Genomic DNA, 21,250 nt, shown 5'->3' on the forward strand with positions numbered 1-21,250 from the left:
TCCTTTCTTAATTTGCTTTTCCCTTCTTATTTTATTTCCTTTTTTACATTTACTTTTATTTCCTTTTCCCTTTCCTTTTTCCTTACATTTCATGTTCCCTTTTCTTTTCTTTTCTTTTCTTTTCCTTTCCTTTCCTATCCTTTTTTTTTAAATTTGCTTTCCCCTTCTTATTTAATTTCCTTTCTTTTCCTTTCCTTTTTCCTTACATTTCATTTTCATTTTCCCATTCCTTTTCCTTTTCTGTTACCTCTTTCTTTTCCTTTCTTTCTTTCCTTATCCCTTTCATTTTTTCCCCTTTACTTTCATTTTTACCTTTCCTTTTTTAATTTGGCTTTTCCCTTTCTTTTCCTTTTACCTTTTTCCTTTCCTTTCCTTTCCTTTTTCTATTTCATTTTTAACTTTCCTGTACCTTTTCAATTCCTTTCCTTTTATTTCTCCTTTCCTTTAATTCTTTTAATTTCCTTTCTTTTTCCTTTCCTGTCCTTTTTTCCTTTCCTTTCCTATATTTCCCCTTTCTTCATTCCTTTCCTTTTCCTTTCCTTCAGCCAAAACAAACAACACAATAAAATGCTGACAACAAAAAAAAAAAACTTGGCAATGAAACACCCAGATCTTGGAGCGTTAATGAGGAGTAACCTGAGGCAGTCATGAGGGATCAGTGACATGTGACACGGGCAGGTCATGTGACTTGCTGAGGCTGATGTTTTATACGAATCTCTGAATGTGTTTACATTCAGCAGAACAGCGAGATGGCAAACTAGCGCCTTTTCTATTTCAGTTCTACTGTAAAGTTATGGAGGATGAAACGTAGAGTCTGACGCCTCACTCCAGATTACTTGCTTTTACACGTATGATTAATGTTTCTGTCTTCGGTTTTTAGGAGTTCCTCCAGACCCCAGGTGTAAAACAGCACCGTTAGCGTTCTAGCGTACGGAGTGTTTCATTACAGCAGGTGATTTCAGCTAGGTTTTAATTACAGCCACAAGACTTCCTGTCCTCATCCACCATCTTTCAATCACACTCTGGATCTTACAGTAGAAGCCTTTAGAGAGATAAAATTCTGAGGTCTAAGGTGTCAGGAGTTCTGTCATGGGACATAACGTACATCCTAAATCTATATATACAGGATTTGATGCTAATTCACAAAGTATGCTTAAATTCAAACAAGCTTCCTTTGCACTCTCGTTGACTTTGATACAATTACACACAAGTACAAGTAGCTCTGAGGCATTAAGCACGACTCGGACGAGTAAAAAGCCTCTGGTGTTTCTTTCTTTTTCTTTTTTTTCCTTTCGGAAATTTATCACACATGCTCTTTTCCTTTTGCCAACGCGGTAACTACTCTAACGCCGCCCCGAAAATGGCTCCGATTTCCATTAAAAGTGCACTCGGACACGGTTAGACCTCGCTCCGCCGCCGCAGCCACAAATTGCCTGACAAAAGCTAAGCTAACCCTCGAAGAGAAATGAAGGAATTTGTGCAGAATGTGAAAATATGAAGATATGAAGCGAAGGCGCACGGTGCCGTGGGTATAAAGAAGGGAAATGCACCGCACCATCGGTTTCAAAACTGAGCGAGTGAGTTGGGAAGAACAGATGATGACAGAAGTGCAGATTGGGCAGAGTGGGAGGTAGAAACAGACAGAATGAGAAAGCAAAACTGAGAGACGGAGAGAGAGAGAGAGCGAGAGAGCAAGAGAGAGAGAGAGAGAGTGAGAGAGTTTAGCTTTCTGACTGTGCTGGCTATTTTTCCACGAAGCCCCTTTAGCATGCAGACGCCGGCTCTGAGCGTGGGCGGTTAATAACGCCGGGTGACGGAGGGTCACCGTAAAGAGGCCGCTAAAGCTGCGTCATTTACATTTACAGTGCAAACTAGCAAATAGAGAGGAAATAAATATATAAATAAATCAAGTTGGATAAATGCTGAAGGCGTTGTTGTTGGAGCCTGAAAGCTTTCTGTGTTATTTGCACAGCTGGTAGGACAAACAAATGAGGCACCGTCCCGAATACTAATCAGCTTAATCCAGAGTACTTTCCTATATCTGATTATTGTAGAACAGAGGAAATAAAAATAGCTTCACCGAGGGCTTCATTTAGTGGGAATTTAATGCAATAACGCTAACCACCATTTCTCTCGAAATTTGCATTGAAAGATGAAGTGGGCGGAGCCTCTAAACAGTTTTTTGTTCTTTTTTAACCTGGATTTCTGGAACATTCTGAGAAGTTTCTGAAAAATAATATAAATAAATAAATAAATTAATTAATTTAAAAAAATGAACAAAATTAACAAATAAAAGGTGACATAATATATTATTCAGGTTATTATTCATAAATAAAAAATCCTTTCACTTCCTTTATTATTGGGATGAGTCAGGATCACTAGTACAAATCACATCAATGCCGCAGTCATTCATGGCCAAGAGAATAGTGGGATGTTATGTCACTCCTGGCAATCACAGTGGTGCTCTAGCCAATCATTAGTGTCTCTGTGAGCTGATGTATGTGGAAGAGGGTAGATAGCCTTTGGCCTGTGATGCAGTTCTCACAGATGGACGTGGCTGGATTCACGTGTTTAACAGGAAGCATGTACCACAAGATATCTTTGGCTTTGCCTACATACTCTGCTTAATGATAATAAAGTTTATTTGAATCTGATAGGTTGGGAAAAAAGAAAAAATTATCAAGAATTGTGGGGGGAAAATCGCAAGTGAAAATGAATCAGGCGAATTTCTATTTATTTATTTAAATATATTAGATGAATATAAGATTCATACGAGAAACTGTAAGTCAGAAAGAATGATGTGAAAATGAATCATGTGGAAATGAATCACGTGGAAATGAATCATGTGAAAATGAGTCATGTGAAAAAGAATTATGTGAAAATGTTATTATTTTCCAAATAAATATATAAGATGAATATAAGGTGTGAAAACTCTAGGTCAAAAAGAATGATGTGAAAATGAATCATGTGAAAAAGAATTATGTGAAAATGAATCATGTGGAAATGAATCATGTGAAAATTAGTCATGTGAATTTTATATTTTATTTTCAAATGAATATATAAGATGAATGTAAGGTAAAATAAAATTGTAGGTCAAAAAGAATCATGAAAATGAATCATGTGAAAATGAATCATGTGAAAATGAATCATGTGAAAATGAATCATGTGAAAAAGATTATGTGGAAAAGAAAATCAGACATTGAAATGGCAAGAAGTCAGGGGAAGAAAATGGAAAAGAGAGAGAGAGAGAGAGAGATATTGAGGCAGAATGAAAGAGAGCAATGCAGGCACAAGAGCAAACGGATGGAGACCTTTTGTAGACCATCAGCGCTGAATGAGGAGATTTGATAAATGAATGCCCTTTCCTTTAACGGAAACTTCAACCGAAGCTCATATCTGAATCCATATTTATTCATCAGCGTGGCAGCACGGCGTCCTGTCACATCAATGGGAAAGCCTTATCATTCATGCCTGATCTTCTAGATCTCACTGCGCCCCTAAAGCCTCCTGCTTCTCAACACCAGGCCACGCGTTGCCTCAGCTCCGTGTCACCGACTCCCGAGAGTGATGGGCGCCTCGAATTGAACTCGACACGGCGTGTTTTATTTGCCGTCTGTAGGGAGAGATGGAACAAAAGAGTGAGTGGAGCAGAAGAGATGGAAGAGACTCGACAGCTCTGGAGGAATTTTCATTAGGAAGGTGGAGAGGATTAGAAGAACCCCTTTGAAAGCATAGAGAGAGAGAGAGAGAGAGAGAGAGAGAGAGAGAGACCATCCACTCCACAGGATTATATTTCCTGTGTCACGATTTACTCAGTTCCACTTCCAGCTTATTTCTCAGGCTGCTTGTGCAATGCAGCACTGAAATGGATTCAGCTGGAATCAAACCAATCCCAAATGTAAGTACATTAAAGGTATAGTCAGGGATTTTTATTGATTTATTTATTTTTTAAAGTCAAGGCTAAGTTTTGAAATACCCTCCACATCCACGCCTACAGACCACAACCTCACGCTACTTTTATTTTATTAACACATACTGAAAGAAATATAAGAAACTAAATTGACCGTCTGAGGATTTCCAAAGCAGGCAAATCTGTAGAAGTGATAAAGCATCGCAATTCTACACAATTCTACAATGGCGGAACTTATGATGATGTCATTTCCTGTATGAGGAACCGTAATCCTCCGTAATCCTCTGGATAATAAATGCTTTGCTGAGAGAGAGAGAGAGAGAGAGAGAGAGAGAGAGAAAGAGAGAGAGAAAGAGAGAGAGAGAGAGAGAGAGAGTGCAAGGGAGAGAGAGAGACTGAGAGGAAGAGAGAGAAAGAGAGAGAGAGAGAGAGAGAGAGACAGAGAGAGATAAAAAGAGAGAGCGAGAGACAGGGAGCTCAGGGGGAAATTTCTTGCTGCTCTTTAATAAGTGGCTTGCTCCAGCATCTGAGACTCATGAGTGTTTTTTAAGTCACAACACAATGCTAAGATGCAGATAGCCCAAGCTGCAGAGATATTAAACACAGCCTAGAGAAAGTTCTACTGACCTACAGGCGACTGGAATGCAGTGGAAGACGGAAAAGCAGCAAGACAGAATCCCAGTTTATACTGGGAATAGTTTAGAGCCAATGCAAGAATCATAACCATGACACACTGATCATAAAAGCATGGCCAAGACCTGAAAATAACCTTCTGATCATGCTCAGTGTCGACCACACACTTTCACACCTATTAATCCATATTGTGACTCTGAATCAGAGCGAAATCGATTCTTTTCATTTGTTTGCTATTTGGTTTGGTTTCTCTTCACACTGCACAGAAAAGCAAAACAGCTCTTACTGAGGTCATGTAGGGGTGAAAAAAATAAATAAAATGAATCATGTGAAAATGAATCATATGAAAATGAATCATGTGGAAATGAATCATATGAAAATGAGTCATGTGAAAATGAATCATGTGAAAAAGAATTATGTGAAAATGAATCATATGAAAATGAATCGTGAAAATGACTCAAATAAAAATGAATCATGTGGAAATGAATCATATGAAAATGAGTCATGTGAAAATGAATCATGTGAAAAAGAATTATGTGAAAATGAATCATATGAAAATGAGTCATGTGAAAATTAATCATGTGAAAAAGAATTATGTGAAAATGAATCATATGAAAATGAATCATGTGAAAATGACTCAAATAAAAATGAATCATGTGGAAATGAATCATATGAAAATGAGTCATGTGAAAATGAATCATGTGAAAAAGAATTATGTGAAAATGAGTCATGTGAAAATGAATTATGTGAAAATGAATCATATGAAAATGAATCATGTGAAAATGACTCATATAAAAATGAATCATGTGGAAATTAATCATATGAAAATGAGTCATGTGAAAATGAATCATGTGAATATGACTCATATGAAAATGAATCATGTAAAAAATGACTCGTATGAATTTTTTTTGTTCTCAAATGAATAAAAAAATGCTAAAACATCCTTATAAATCTCTCATCTACTTCCCATCTCTAAAAAATAAAATGCATCCCAAAACACGCAGCTGGTTTGATTCACTTCCTGCAGTCAAGTTGATTCAGAGTCATTTGTTCCTGCGAGGAAGTGAACTGGGATCACTGCATCCTGATGTTCTTAAAAATCGAAAGTGTTGTCACTTGATTAAAGAACCACAGTGAGGCAGAGAACACAGCAGGGTTCCATCACAGCTTAAAAAAAAGAAGAAGAACTGCTAAAACTTTCCTGCTGATTCACTGATTCAGTGTTGTGTCAGTTTATCAGTAGAAATATAGCACAATATAACAAGATGTGATATATATATATATATAGAGAGAGAGAGAGAGAGAGAGAGAGAGAGAGAGAGAGAGAGAGAGAGAGAGAAAGAGAGAGAGAGAGAGCAATATCACAAGAACGATGAAGCACCCACGTAACAATCGAGTCCTGGCCCTGTGTGAGCCCACGTCAACACTTGACTCTGCCAACATACTGCGCTGAACTCCTCTAAAGCCGTCTACCAGAACACACGCCATCCTCGGAGGCCTACACTGTGGTCCTGTTTAAGTGTTACTATAGAAACCACAATGTATTAAAACCAGGGCATTAACCAAAACCTGTGGTTACTTTTAGAGCTGTTGTTATAGAAAAGTCATTAACATTTTCTGACCAATCAGAATTGAGAATTTAACAGCGCTGTGCTTATAAGGACTTCACCTGGCATGAAAAGTTACCATTTTCAAAGTTTTGAATTAGCTACCTGTTGAATTGGTGTTATTTTAATGTTTATTACATTGTAACTACTGTTTATTTATGTGTAGTTCCATAGTTGTAACACTGGTATTACACTGTAATAAAGAGGGCTTGATTTTTTTTTTTTTTTTATAGTTACTGATAAACACTGTAGTGTATTAAAGGCAATATAAATCAACAAACAAGCAAGTACAACAAATGAAAAACAAATAAAATAAAAACAACTGTTTTTATTTTATTTTCATTTATTTTCATTTATTTTCATGTATTTTATTTTATCTTATTTATTTATTTATTTATTTTGTCTTGTTTTGTTTTGTTTGTTTGTTTGTTTATTTATTTATTGGCATGGCACAGATTTAGTAAGGATCTAGCTGAGGATTTCTCATGCACCATCCATTTAGTCTAGTCACGATTTCAGCCTGATTAATTCCTCACTTACGGGAAAAGAAGACCAGGGACAGCAACGGGTGGGCAGAGAGAGAGAGACATGGAGACAGTTGGAAGACGAAGACTGATCGAGAGAGACTTTTTAGTGCTATTAGGTGGTGAAGCGAGATGGACAGCACAGTAAAGGAAGAGAGGAACAGATGAGAAGGAGGAGAGAAGAGGAAGATTGGAGAGCTGAGCTAAATTAAGTGCTGTATTAAGAGTATAGATGTCTGGTATGGCAAACAATGATTAATGACCACCACAGTGGACGACGGTGATGGAGGGAAAGACGAGGCAAAAAGAAAGCAGAAGAAACTTCAACATCAAAATCAGCTTTCTATAACCAGGAATTCTTTCTGAGATAAGTTCAGTGTAAGTGTTTAAATCAGACCAAAATCTAATCTTTATTGGTTTAGCACAGAAAACACTTTATATAAGGGAGAAAAAGGAATTTATCAGAAATTACAGTGATCCATCATGGATGTTTTAATGCCTGAGGATCCTATGATGACACAATGAGGATATTTTAACCCCCCCAAGCAAGCTGGTTGCTTCTGCCAAGAGGTTACCATGTACAATAGATGGTACGTGTAGAACATCCATCAACATCAGCATCAAATGAATGACCACAGGAAACAAACTTTTGCCTTTTGATCTCATTAAAAATATATTGATATATTCCTCGTTTTCACACAGGGTGTCGATAATTGTGGAATAATGCGAGTCGGTTGCAGAACCAGTCACATCCATTAGCTGATCTTAAGCAGCTTAATAATCAGAGCCGGGGGAAATAAGCAGTTCTTTGTGTATTTCTTTTGCGTATCGATTTTGTCTGCAGAAGCCGATCGGCTCTTTTCCAGATTACCATGGCGATCGTCAGAAAACCGCAGAGACCTATATTACTCCCTCCCTCTTTCTCTTTCTCCCTCTCTCTCTCTCTCTCTCTCTATCAATCACACCGTCTATATGCATAGCTGTGTATCGATTTGTTCCAGCCCTATTCGTCACGTCGGTGTGTGTTAACGTCACGCTGAATGCAGCGCTGCATCACAAGCTACTAATGTGAAAACAGTTCATTTGTACATTATGGGAATTGTGCAAAAGTGTGTATGTGTGTGTGTGTGTGTGTGGGTGTGGGTGTAGTTCTTAAAAGAGTGTAAATATATTCAAATACACATGAACACACTAACAATCCACAATATACAATAGAATGTGTGTTAGTGTGTATTCAGGAATACACATATACTAGGGTTTGTTAGATTTATTGTGGAATTTTTGTTTATTTATTAAACATTTGACTTGAATGTAATTTTTCAGTCTTTTGGCTCAGACCTGAAAATCACCACTCAGTTTGATTTGGAGCTATTTTAATGTTTATTACATTGTAATTACTGTTTATTCATGTGTAGTTACATAGTTGTTACACTGGCATTACACAGTAATAAATAAAGCTTAAATTCATTTTTATACAAACAACAAACAAATGAAAACTCTGGTTTATCTGTACCATGAAGATTTTCCGCTGGATTGATTACCATAGCAACTGTCACTGCATAGCCAATCATGTTAAACCGTGGAGGTAAGTTAAGTTGAACAAATCCCGCCCACCTCCTGTCCAATCAGAGAGCTAAGAATTACAGTCGTGACACTTTTCTCTTGAAGATGGACAGTCGTGAAAGGAGAAATCGCCACATTAGACATCACTCTGAGGCTGTCTCAGTCTGTGTATGAATTTATATTAACAGGAAGTCTGTGCAGTCTTAAGGAGTTAAATCCAAGGCAAGATCCAGAACTAGACTCTAGACTCAAGAGGGGTGGGGTAGGGGGTTGTGAGGGGCTTGCACAGAGCAAAGATGTGCATCTGCAATAGTCATGAACCATGGTACTGGGGTCTCACCTGGACCTGGACCTGTACTTGTACCTGGACCTGGACCAGGACCTGGACCAGTGTCTGAGATCTGCATCAGACCTACAAGAAACATCCACTTCAAACTACATTCAGTATCTGTATTAACATATTTGTCATGATTCAAGGGCTAGTGATTGTCGCTTGCTGCTGAGAGATTTATTGCTAGCGCTATTGAAATAATATTCTAAATTTCGCTCTCAGCTCCTAACAAAAAGCAGCAACATCTTTTTCTCGCTCATCATCTTCGACATTTTGTCATATTAACAAGAAATCCTGTACAGTGAAGACACCGTTGCAAAGTCAAACCAGATGCTTGGCTTGGGTAGTTAGTGACATACGAGATGTTGGCGTTAATGAAACTGGCAAGATGAGGTGAGGTGAGGTGAGCTAGCTAGACAGGTAAAGTAGTAAAGCTCCGCCGCATCAGGACGTCATTAAGACGTGTACAAATTCATCATAATTACTAAAGACGTCTTCAGGCAGCATCACTCCTGTGTCTGGAAATCTTATCCCGATCCAAGCTTGTTTTAAAGGAGAGCTTTAATTTCAATAATCCGTTTTTATCTTCCTCAGATCGAAGCAGAGGAGGCACATCATTTGTTGGATGTGTTTCATTTCCATGAAGACAGTTTTGTTAGATAATTAGTCTCCTGGCTCTTGGTTCTCTGCCTCGCTCTGCCTCGCTCTGCTCTGCTCTGCTCTGGTCTCTCTCTTCTTCCTCCAAGCCAAACATGGGTGGTAATTTATTAATTCAATTGCTGGGGGAGTAGAAGCTTCTTTTTTATTCCCAAGCATACACTGAGAGATGAAAGTGTGAGAGGAAGAAAAAAGAAAACTGCTCGAAAGAGAGATGTCACCACGCACAAAGGAGTGTGTAGGTGTTAATACGTCTCAATAGGTGTGTGTCTTCTACTGCCACAGGTTCAGGTCCAGGAACAGTCACTTAAAGACCTACAACAGGTCAGTGTGACTATGAAGATGGTCAGAGAGAATGGACAGAGAGAGGTTTTGATAGGATTCCTTTGGGGGGAAACAAACAGGTAATTGTTAATAGGCACTGCTAAGCTTTTGAGATAATTTGCATAATACACAAAACCTTCTTTTTGTAAACCAGCACTTTTGAGCTGACAGGAATCACATAATTCAGCTATAAATCATGACCTTTCTTAGGATTTTCTTCACTAAAACCTACCGAGGAACTTCCCTATCAGTGGTCATTCCAAGCTTGAATAGTTTCACCCCAGAAACTATAAATCCATCCACACTGTAATTCGGTGTACTCTTCAGAGTCATCATCGGTAAGTGGATTCCTAATTTAATTTGACTGCGTTACATAAAAAAAAATTCAATTTAAATTGGGGAATTTTATTTGGGTAGCACTTTTAACAACGGACGTTGGCACGAAGCGGCTTTATGGAGCTGTAAAAAAAAAAAATTCAGGATTGATGAAAAAATTGATGAAATTGAAATTAATTTCTAACGAGGAAGTCAGAGGTGATGGCGATGAGGGAAAAGAAACTCTGAGTCAAATAAATGACTGGGGAGCTTTAAAAAAGGTAGTTTTAAAAATGTGTTAAATTTATATAATATTTTTTTCTATTTTTAATAAATAAACAAATTAAAGTTGCTTTAAAAATGTTGCTTAAAAATGTAAATAATTCTTTAAAAATAATAAAAAATAAATAAATAAATAAATGATAAATAAACAAACAAACAAACAAATAAATAAATAAATATTTCTGATCAGCAAATTTTTAATTATAATTTTATTTACTAAAGGAAAAACAAGTATGTTCTATGGATGGGTCGAAGAGTCAAAATTGGAAATTTTTGGAAGACTTGGATATTGCATTCCAGCATTCCAGATCATGTCTCAGAACATCATCCAACAGCCAAACATGATGGTGGTGGTGGTGTTATGATGGTGAGGAGATGCTTTTCTGATTCTCATCCTTGGCGACTTTCCATTGAAAATGGAACCCTTGGAAAAATGCTCTCTTTAATTAAAAAACCCTGAATGGGGTAAATACTTTTTCATGGCACGGTACATAGTGTATCAGCCGAGTTTCCTGGTTCTAAACAATGCTTTTAACTCCAGTATAGTGATTAATAGGATTCAGGACTCCATGTGGATCTGCATAAAGAAGGGGCGTAGCTATACCAGTACATTACAAATATGGCCACGCCCCCAACCTGGAACACAGGACACAGGAGAAAGGGGAGATGTAGAGGGATGGATATTTGTGTGTGTGTGTGTCTGTGTGTGTGTGTGTGTGTATGTGTGTGTGTGTGTGTGTGTTGGGTGGCTGGGTGTCAAGGAGAAAGAAAAATGAAGAATGGATTCAAAAAGGAAGGTGGGGCAAGGAGCAACTCTGAGAGGTTTGTAAACAGCAGCTCAGCGTGGTGCTGCTTGGGGTTCACTCTCCTTCAGCTAGTGTAAATTAAACCACATCACCCGGGAGACTGAGAGAGAGAGAAATGCATAGAAAGGAAAGAAAAATGTGAGATGGAGAAAATACAGAAGGACGGAGGATAAAAGGCACAAGGTATGGATTGTGAAAGAGAAAGAAAAAGATTTAGAACGTTACATCAAAAACATTAAAAAGATAGATAGATAGATAGATAGATAGATAGATAGATAGATAGATAGATAGATAGATAGATAGATAGATAGATAGATAGATAGATAGATAGATAGATAGATAGATACTTTATTCATCCCAATGGGAAATTTACAAAAGAAAAAAAGTAAAGCGTTTAAAGTCACAGAACTCGGACACTAAAGAGATTTCTTCTAAAAAAATATTAAATACAGAGAAATTAATCGTCTTAATCATTACACGTGTTTTGTTATCGGATTATGTGAAGCATTTTTGTACCAGTCCTTGTAATTGTGCCGTTGCTATAGAAATGATAAGGCCTTCGAATATGCTGCAAGACGGTTTTTACGAGTTGAACACCGCAACAATGTCGTAATTACGACTGGGATTTTCTTTGAGCTCAGAGTATCTGGCTTGAGAGTAAGAAAAAACGGTGGAATGAACAGATATAGCTCCTGCAGTTGAAGGTAAATTTGTTGATTTGTTTATTTTGAATTTGAATCAAATTTTGCATTGTTTAATAACAATTTATATGAATATACGACAAAGTTTAGCTTTATAACTTGATTAAAATTGTAAAAATAAATACAAAAATACATTAAACTTTGCTGTACTTTTTGGAGTTAATTAAATAGAATTTAAATCCATCACGCTCATCCGAAGTGACTCGAACGCACCTGATGTCGTAATTACTACTTCCTATTATGACTACACCTCGTAAAAAAACTGTACGAGTTTCCCGGAAGGAAGCATCTTCATCTACGTCTGTCTGGTTTTGGGGCTTTCTTCCGACAATAATCCAATTTTTGGAATTTCTGTTTTGAATTTTTTTTTTTTTTCGTTTATTTTTTTCCTTCCACCAAAAGAAATAAAATCATCCGCAAATCCTCCTGCACCTGAGATGTAATTACACAATCACCCACATAGCACAAAGTCAAAGAAATAAAGAAGTAAAAGTGAATGATTTAAGATCTCCCAGGTAGCATCGTGAGGATCTCTGGCCTTGTCTCTCACTCTTTCTCTCTCTCTGTTTCAATCAAACGAACGGTTCTTTCTCCTTCCCCAAGGACATCAGCACCCTGTGACCTCTGAGTAGCAGGAAGGACACTCTAAATGCTTTTTTCCGATCTTTCTTTGTTCTTGATGTCCTCAGATATCTGTTTCGAGATTGTCGGGAGCTACGAGGTTAAACCTGATGGCTCTGTATGAGCGCATGTTCTGCTTTTTTTTTTTTTTTAATAAAAACTTACCTTTGGATTCAGATGTTTATTCTGCCAATGCCAATGGCATTTTGGTTTCTTTTTCTTTTTTTTCTCTTTACTTCTTTTCCCTAGAGTTGAATGACCGGCAACCTGTCAAAAAAAATAAGGAAAATAATTTTTCTATGCCTGGTGGAAATATTCTGCAGAGTAGAGCAGGAAGCTAATGCATTATTTCTGGGTTGAGCTAAGAAAGAGAGAGAGAGAGAGAGAGAGAGAGAGAGAGAAGGAGAAGCTCGACTGGCCTGGTGTTTAAATCACTTTGCTCAATCTTGTAGTGGGACACATTTCATTAGAGCCAGCAGCTGGGGCCAACACGTCTGGTATGTCCGCTCATCCGTCATACAAATAGACCAGGCCTCTCTTTTCCCTCTGTCTATTTCTCTGCTGATGGACAGAGCAAGAGTGATGCTTCTACACCCTCCTGACGTGATGACTGACGGCTAACTCCCAAATCGCCCCCTCTCGCCTAGCCCTCCCACCCTTCCCTCGCTCCCTCCTTCCCTGGATGTTTTCACTCTCTGCTGTCCGACTCGGACTCGTTTAGCGCAGAAGCTTTCGCAAACCTTTTCCAGCTCGAACACATCTGACAGGATCGATCAGGGGCAACAAACTGGAATAAAAATCCCTGACTAAATACTGAATACTGAATCCTATACAGCGTTTTTCTTCTACACCGAGCTCCATTTTATTGGATAAGAATTTATTTCGTTCCTGAGGCGAGTTCTTAAGGGGAACATTTGTATTGTATTGTTATTTATTAAACATTTCACTTGGACGTAATTTCACACTCTGGACTTTTGGGACAGACCTGAAGATCATCCAAGCAAGTTTAAGTTGAACAAACAAAAGTCTGCCCACTTCCTGTGCAATCAAAAAGCTAGGATTGCAACTGTGTCACTTTTCTTGTGAAGATGGACAATCGTGAAAGGATCTCTATGACGTTTTCAGGAAGTATGAGAATCTGTTAGGGTTTTCACATCTGGTTGGTATTATTATTACAGTTGGCTTGGCTTGGCTTTCTACTGACGCTAACAAGTTTTGAACGGCTCCCAGACATACGCATAACTTAGCCTACGCTTTCAGTTTAGTTTGTTAGTATGCTGGAAATGCTTTGGATGCTGGTGCAAATTTCTTGCAAAATTTCAATTCTTAAGGTGAAAATTTGTAAAGGATGGCATTCATATGCTGAGGTTCCACTGTATATTTTTCTGAAAAAATATTTAAGAACATCACATCTGAAAAATGTAAGGGAACAAGGTTTGGCATGATATAAGAGGAATAACCCCAACACTAGGGACATGTGATGAAGCAGAGTTACCATCTTGAAATTGATTGTTTTCCTGGAACAGCACAACACACACTGTTTGACTTGCGCTTAAACGTCATGATGGCTGACTCGGTCCCTTCAGCTGTGTCAAAATCACATTGATTAATTACATTCAATAAAAGATTAATTACTTTTGTGTATTTCTTGTGGCTGTCTACATGATTGAAGGATGTAGGAAGGGTGTACTTATTTTTGCTCACCTGGATTCCGAATGTTGGTTTAATTTTGGGGGATTTCTTTTAATAGGATTATCTTTTGAATTTTTATCTTTACCTTATCTCTAATAAGACTTTGAAGATCGATTGCCATTTAGACCCGAACTGAAGGAGGGTGTCCTTCCTTTTTCAAAAGATTATATATTTAATCATCTTTCATAGACAACATATTGCTTTCCTAGATTACCCACAATGCTGTTCAACTATGTACTATGTGATGTGATTTAGCTTTCGCTTTATATCTGCATAAAGAGAACGATGCAGCGGCGCTTTAGTCCTGTAGTCTGTCTGGTGGCTATCTAGCCAAACCTGCAACCGTGTCATGTATCTGCATTGCATTATGGGAATTTTTGTTGCTTCACAGCTATATCAGAAGGTCAGTGTAGAGGTGGAGCTGGAGTCTGTCCTCTACCCAGGGTGCACTGGGGTTGAGGCGGGAATATTTACTGGATGGGATCCTGAATGGCAAGTGGGAGGACACTGGAACACACACACACACACAGACACACACTCATTTTCACACTGAAAGGCTATTTAGAATCACTGACATGTTTTGGGAAGGTCAAAGGAACCTGAAGAACCCAAAGCAATCTCATGTTTACTCCAACATCTCCACTACTTCTCATTAACTCTTTTTTTCCCAGAAGCCTTGTGTTTTGTTGTGTCCATGTTGAGCGTTTAATGTCTTAATGGTTAATTTGGCTTATATGAAAGTCCAGTAAGTCCATTTCCATTTTGCTGACAATCTGAAACACCAGTGTACTGGTAAAAAGGGTTAACCAGTGAAGCTTACCAGTGCTGGAAAATGCTGACAATGAAAAGACCTTTCATTATCCCTCCAGTAACAGTCCCTGCTGTGATGTGAGTAACAAAAGGAAACACATTAGCACCAGAATCAATAAACACATCACAAATATTATTTTAATAAACATTTCTTTTGATTTCAAGCTAACCAACATTTAGGCGCTTAATTGTCCATGGTGTTGTTGCTTCTTCCAGGCTTCTTCCATTTGTCTATGTGTGTTTGTGTGTGTATGTGAGACCAGACAAATTGAAAACTCCTTATCCTTCTATTAATTAGTTCACTTATGCAGATCTCTCTATCTCCCTGTTTCTTTTTTCCTCTTGCCCTCTGTAATACATTCAAGCATGCTTCCCGTCTCTGAAACATCCCCTCCCCACTTTTTTAAACCTCGGTCTAATTGGCAGGGTACGAAGGCAGCAGTAGGAGCCCATTACGAGTCGGCGCATGAGTGGGCGCGCTGATACATGAATAGGCCTCATTGGCATAATTAAAGGGTGGAATGAAAAGGAAAGGTCGTGCTCAGGACCATGCGTTCCCACCAGCGGATCCCGGAAACTGCTCCGCGAACATGTGACACGCTGCCAAAGTGATGCTTAAATCCATGCTAAAAGCAGGAAAGGCGGAGTTACGACGTGTTGGACATTCAGCTAGAGAAGAAGTGGTGAGGATTTGCTTTATTTGAGAGTGAGGTCAAAACCGTGTTACTGTTTATTTCATAATGCTCGCTGGTCAGAAAGTGTGCGTTGATGTTCCAACTCTTCCCATTTCCCAAGGTTCCAAGGTTTGCTGCCATTTCCCAGAAGCATCCGTCCATCCATCTGGATTATTCCCACTTCCATTGTAACAAAATCTGGTTAAGAGCTCTGATATGAGCAGATAAACATGGAGAATATATTGATACCAAAATCAAATCAGAAAAATTCGAAAACCAAAAAGCCTTAGTCAAGCAGTCCAAACTGTCCATGCATGGGATGTGTTGTCCTTCTGTGCAAGTCCTTATTTCTGGAGCCCCAAAAATGAAAAAAGGAGAAATAATCCCTACTGCCAAACATGAAGAAGGTCCATAACCATAAACATCTATCCGAAGTTTTCTCCTGAATCTGGATGGTCAATTAATTCAAAAGCAACTCCAAATGAAAAGGTAAAAATCTGGAACCCGTCTTGAAATCACAGATCATTTATAACATGTGTGCCCCTGTGCTACTTCCTGGCTTGGTTCTTATACTTCAGTAGGCCTTCCTATTTCAGGGTGCCCTAAGGTCAATATAAAATCCCCTTTTGACACTGTAGGAAGTTTCTACCCCAAACATAATCGTGCCATGTGTCACTATTAACCAGCGTTCACATATTAACTCAACCAAATTGCCAAGAGAGAGAACATCAATTAGGGCCTGAAACCAACTGAATTATAAACACACTTTTCCACAATGTTTTAATTTCCTTCACATTTGTAAAATAAAGTATCATATATTAATCTTAGCCCTAATATATCAGTGTCACACCATCAGGAATTAAATATCAATTCATTCCAAATCATCAAATCATTCCTACATCTTGCAACGGCATCAAGGTCAAGGTGGAGGTCAAGGTGGATCCATAGAATCTTGAGAATGCTGAGGAATATGAGTCATACACACTAGACAGATTGGCATGATCTTTAAGATTCATACACTCATTTGGACCTAATGTAGATTAGAATCAATGGCATAGGAAGCTAGGAGGAACCTGGAAAACTCAGAGGAATGTCACATGAGCACTAGAAGAACATCCAAGAACTTCCAGCATGGGTGATCAAACAGGGATGTTCCCCTATGGATGCTCCACCAGGGATGTTCCACTAGGGATGCTCTACCATGGATGCGCCACCACGGATGCTCCACCAGGGATGTTCCACTAGGGATGCTCTACCATGGATGCGCCACCACGGATGCTCCACCAGGGATGTTCCACTAGGGATGCTCTACCATGGATGCGCCACCACGGATGCTCCACCAGGGATGCTCCACTAGGGATGCTCCACCATGGATGCTCCACTAGGGATGCTGTACAATGGATGCTCCACTAGGGATGCTCCACCATGGATGCTCCACTAGGGATGCTGTACAATGGATGCTCCACTAGGGATGCAGTGGATCTGGAGTCTATCCTGGGAACACTGTGGATTAGGAATGTGATGGTACACCATTCTATTGCCTGGCTCCACATACACACACACACACACACACACACACACCCCCTTTCACACATTAACAGCTAGAAGCAATTTATCTTCAAGCAAATTCAGTTATTTTGTGAATTTCAAGGAATCCTTAGAACCAGGAGGAAACCCAAATGGACATTAAGAAACATTTTGTGGTCCATCGAATGAAGCAACAACCCTTTTCACTGCAACATCTGGAAACATCGATAATATTGGTATTCCATAATTAATCCAAAGGAACTGGAAAGAAAGAGAGATGGAACCAACACAGGTGCTGGTTTTATCACACATGATTCTTTTTTTTTTTCTTGAACTGAGTGCGACATTTCCTTCTATCCCTTCTCAAATCAAGTCCTATTTTTTACCTTATTACCTCCAGAACCCTGACAGCTTTGACACTTTAGCTTGTTAGCTAGGCTACTCCAAATTCATTCCCCATCCTCTCTTCCATATTTTCATCGAATCTACTACGGGTTTGTTTTTTCCTCATTATCTTCTTGGTTTTAATTACCCGAGCTGCTGTCTGTTCTGTCAGCGTTTAACCTGCTCTGTTCACACCGCTGCCTTAGTTCTTCAGTGAGGTGAGAACGGATCAAAACGGATAGGTAGCGGCGTTTAGACAGCCAGAGAAGGAACTGTCAAGTGCGAGGAGTGTTTACAGAAGACAGAGATGAAGAAGAATGATATACCAGGACCTAATATTGTTATGGTAGATCAGCAGAGATACATGCTAGTTCCAAAAAAAATGACTGAGATGCTAATTTGAAGCCCGCTCCATTCTCAGCACAGTAGCAACAATGTCATTGTAATGTACAGGCTGTAATGAGATCTTTAAACACCTCGGGTTGAAAAACGATCCAAAAATAAAAAATAAAAAATCTCTTCTATCAAAGGGTCAGAACCTCACGCTAATGAAGCTTAGAGGATAATTAACACACTGTGCATGAACACAGATGAGCTTCTACTCTGAAAACGCACACCTCTGAGGTGACAAAGGAAGGAAATGGATTTAATAACAACGCCACTAAGTGTATTTTTAGCTAGTTGAATGCGTTTAAATGGTCTTTATTGTGTGTGTTGGACACGTGTTGGTGTTTTACTCAAATCCTGTCTGCAAATTAAAACATCTCACCAGATCCTGCAGGCTGATACTTGGAGATCGTGTGTAAATTAATACCACTGAAGGGCAAGTAATACATTTGCATTAAATACTTTCTGTTAAATGTAAAGAAATGATCTATCTGTGGCTTAAAAAAATGTTTAAATTAAAGTTTCTTGAAATTATGACTTACATCACGTGAACACGTGAGAGTTGGTTTCGTCTGAGACCTTTGTCATATTTGGGGCCATGCAGTAAGAGAAAAAACAATGATTGAAGTTGTGTCTGTTTTTCTTGTTCCTGTAATCTGCTTATTTTTGAATTTTGCAATTTTTATTCAGATTTTCTATTTCTTTAAAGCTGCGTTGAAACACTGTCAATTTGTTGAATTGAACTGAAAAATGTTTGCAGCTTTTCTTTTTCATTTAAATTTAAAATATTTTTTGTTATTTTTAAACATATTTAATTTCTTTTAAACTTAATAACAGATTAATTGTTCAATTTTGTCACTTTTAATCTATTTAAATCTGCTTTGAAACAGTGTCAGTTGTTGAACTGAATTGAAAAATGCTTGCAGACCTTTTTTATTTAAAAACATTTTTTATTTTAAAACATTTTTTTAAATTAATAACAGATTTATTGTACAATTTTCAAAATTTATGATAGTAAATGTGTATTTTATGTGCTTTTTTGTGGGGTTTTGTGTGTGTGTGTGTGTGTGTTTCCTGAAAACTACCGGAATTGATGAAATCCCAAGCACAAGATTCATAGGGCTTGAAAAAATCTAAACTCCTAGCATTAAAGACACATCTAAGATGAAGAATTTCTGTGAGAGCTGTACTCATGATCAGAGCAAATGAATCAGACAGTGGCTGAATGTATGTTGTGATGATGTCACTCGGCAAATCTCCCCCCAAATCTGTGAAACTTGAAAAAAATGTTTTTTAAATACAAGTTTGCTTGATTTTGAATTAATTTCTGTTATTTTATTTCAGAATTTATTTCATGAATTTATTTCAGAATTTCAGAAAATTGTGGGTCTGATTTTATAAATAAAGATTTTCATCTATGACATTGGTGAAGTTTTTTGTAAAGAATTGTTTCTTCAACCTTTTTTTTTTAAAGAAGTCTCCAGAGTCTCTACTTTGAAGCTTGTAACTTTCCACTATAAGAAAGTAATCATTGGCAAATAATCTAAACGACTAAATTAAACACGTAATTAGCATTAGAGTGCTAGCAGTAAATCCGCTCCTTCACACCACCACACCAATGATTATTGTCCTATCTCAGCACCTCCTCACGTGTTTTATTCTTTCCTTCTTTAAACAGTTCTTTGCTACCTTACTACCTAGTTTGGTCATATTTAGTCTATTCTCACACTAGTGAAACCTTTAATGCGTACCGTTCATAGAATTAGCTAAACTCCGCCAGTAAGGAGCTCATTGCATTGTTAGTCAGAGTCTGATTTTTTACTGCTAATGGATTCTGAACAGAACATTTGCTTCTTTTACCAGCACTGAAATGGAAATCTTCTTACAAATTGGCTTCCAGAGTGAGGAATAATATGCCAGGGAAAAAGTTGGGCTGTCTTCTGACAGCTTGGTAAACCCCTCTAAGGCTTTTTGGGTGGCTGTGTGTCAGTTCATTTAGTCTTCCATGAAAAGGAATAGAGCTGGACCACAGAGCTGCTCCTATTTTGGTAATTTGCCATGATTTGATGTAATGTGAAGATAGACACATGCTCACGTGTTCTGATGAGATGCAGAAATTGCGGCTGATGATACCACGAGCTGAATAAAGGCTGATTTACTGTATGCTTGTGTGTGTCTTATGAGAGAGGGGCATTATGGGTAAAACATGTGCAGTCCTTCTATGAGCTAACTATGTGTGATTATGAGAATACATACAGAAAATGGCTGTGTCTAAATCCACTCCCTCGTCCATTTTGGACAATTTCATGCTTTGTGGGAACAGTTTGGGGATGACCCCTTTCTGTTCCAACATGACTGCACACCAGTGACCAAAGCAAGGTCCATAAAGACATGGATGAGTGAGTTTGGTGTGGAGGAACTTCACAGAGTCCTGACCTCAACCTTATAGAACACCTTTGGGATGAATTAGAGCGGAGACTGTGAGCCAGATCTTCTCGTCCAACATCAGTGCCTGACCTCACAAATGTGCCTCCAGAGGAATGGTCCCATAAACACATTCCTAAACCTTGTGGATTTGAAGCTGTTATAGCTGCAAAGGGCGGGACAACTCCATATTACTCCACATTCATGTGCATGGAAAGGCAGACCTTCCAAAACTTTTGGCAATACAGTGTCTGTTTGGAGTCTTTAGTGACTGATGAGAAAATTATTGCTATGTCACCGGAAATTGAGTCATCAGTGTCCCAGTGTGTGGTGAGTCAAAGTCCAGGCATACTGATTCACTACTTAGGAAGCTTCAGGCTGAGTAATTTTCACCTGATCCACCAAAAACATCCATGTGAAGAACTGGACCTTCCGTAATTAATGAAGCCTCTGATATGTGATGAACATATCCACAGGATCAGAAAGCTTTTCTTATTTACGTGAAAAACCCAGTACACAATCCTTCAGTTGGTTGATTAATACGACGCCTTTCGTTCTGCTTCTCTTGGCACCTCCTGATGACTTTGGTTATTTCTGAGATGAGCTGTCGCACCTCTCTTGTTACAGCCGATGGTGTTGGACACACTGTTCTAGATTGCTTCTGGCTGAGCCTGACCTTCCACTACTCCGCACCTCACAAACCCCAGATGAGTTTTTTCTATCCAATCATACAGCCCATTTTCTGAAGAAAGGAGACCGAGGGGAAAAATCATGACTCGTTCCTAAAGCATGTGAAGGATACCAACTATTTTATGATGTCCTAGTCAGCTCAGAGTCACCAAGCCATACAGAAACCAGGGCCGGATACGAAATTGAAAGAAGCTGCCAGATGAAGGGAAGAATTTGTACACCTCTGAGATTTTGGTGCTCGTGGTTCACATGAAAGGTAAACACTAGTCAGAAAATTCTCTCACTCGTTTTCAGCAAATGCTTATCCTGGATCCAGAGAACTGAACCTGAGACCCTGGAGGCTGTAATGAAACCTTCTGCACCACCATGTCACCTCAGATCCACTCAT

General features: G+C 38.6%; 1 pseudogene; it reads left to right on the forward strand.

The window, feature by feature from the left end:
* Window positions 1–8,559: 8,559 nt before the first annotated feature.
* The window catches only part of LOC131366734 (dynein heavy chain-like), a 59,256-nt pseudogene continuing 46,565 nt past the window's right edge, over window positions 8,560–21,250 (forward strand).

Source organism: Hemibagrus wyckioides, linkage group LG16, assembly GCF_019097595.1.
Source record: "Hemibagrus wyckioides isolate EC202008001 linkage group LG16, SWU_Hwy_1.0, whole genome shotgun sequence".
In the NCBI taxonomy this organism is placed as follows: Eukaryota; Metazoa; Chordata; class Actinopteri; order Siluriformes; family Bagridae; genus Hemibagrus; species Hemibagrus wyckioides.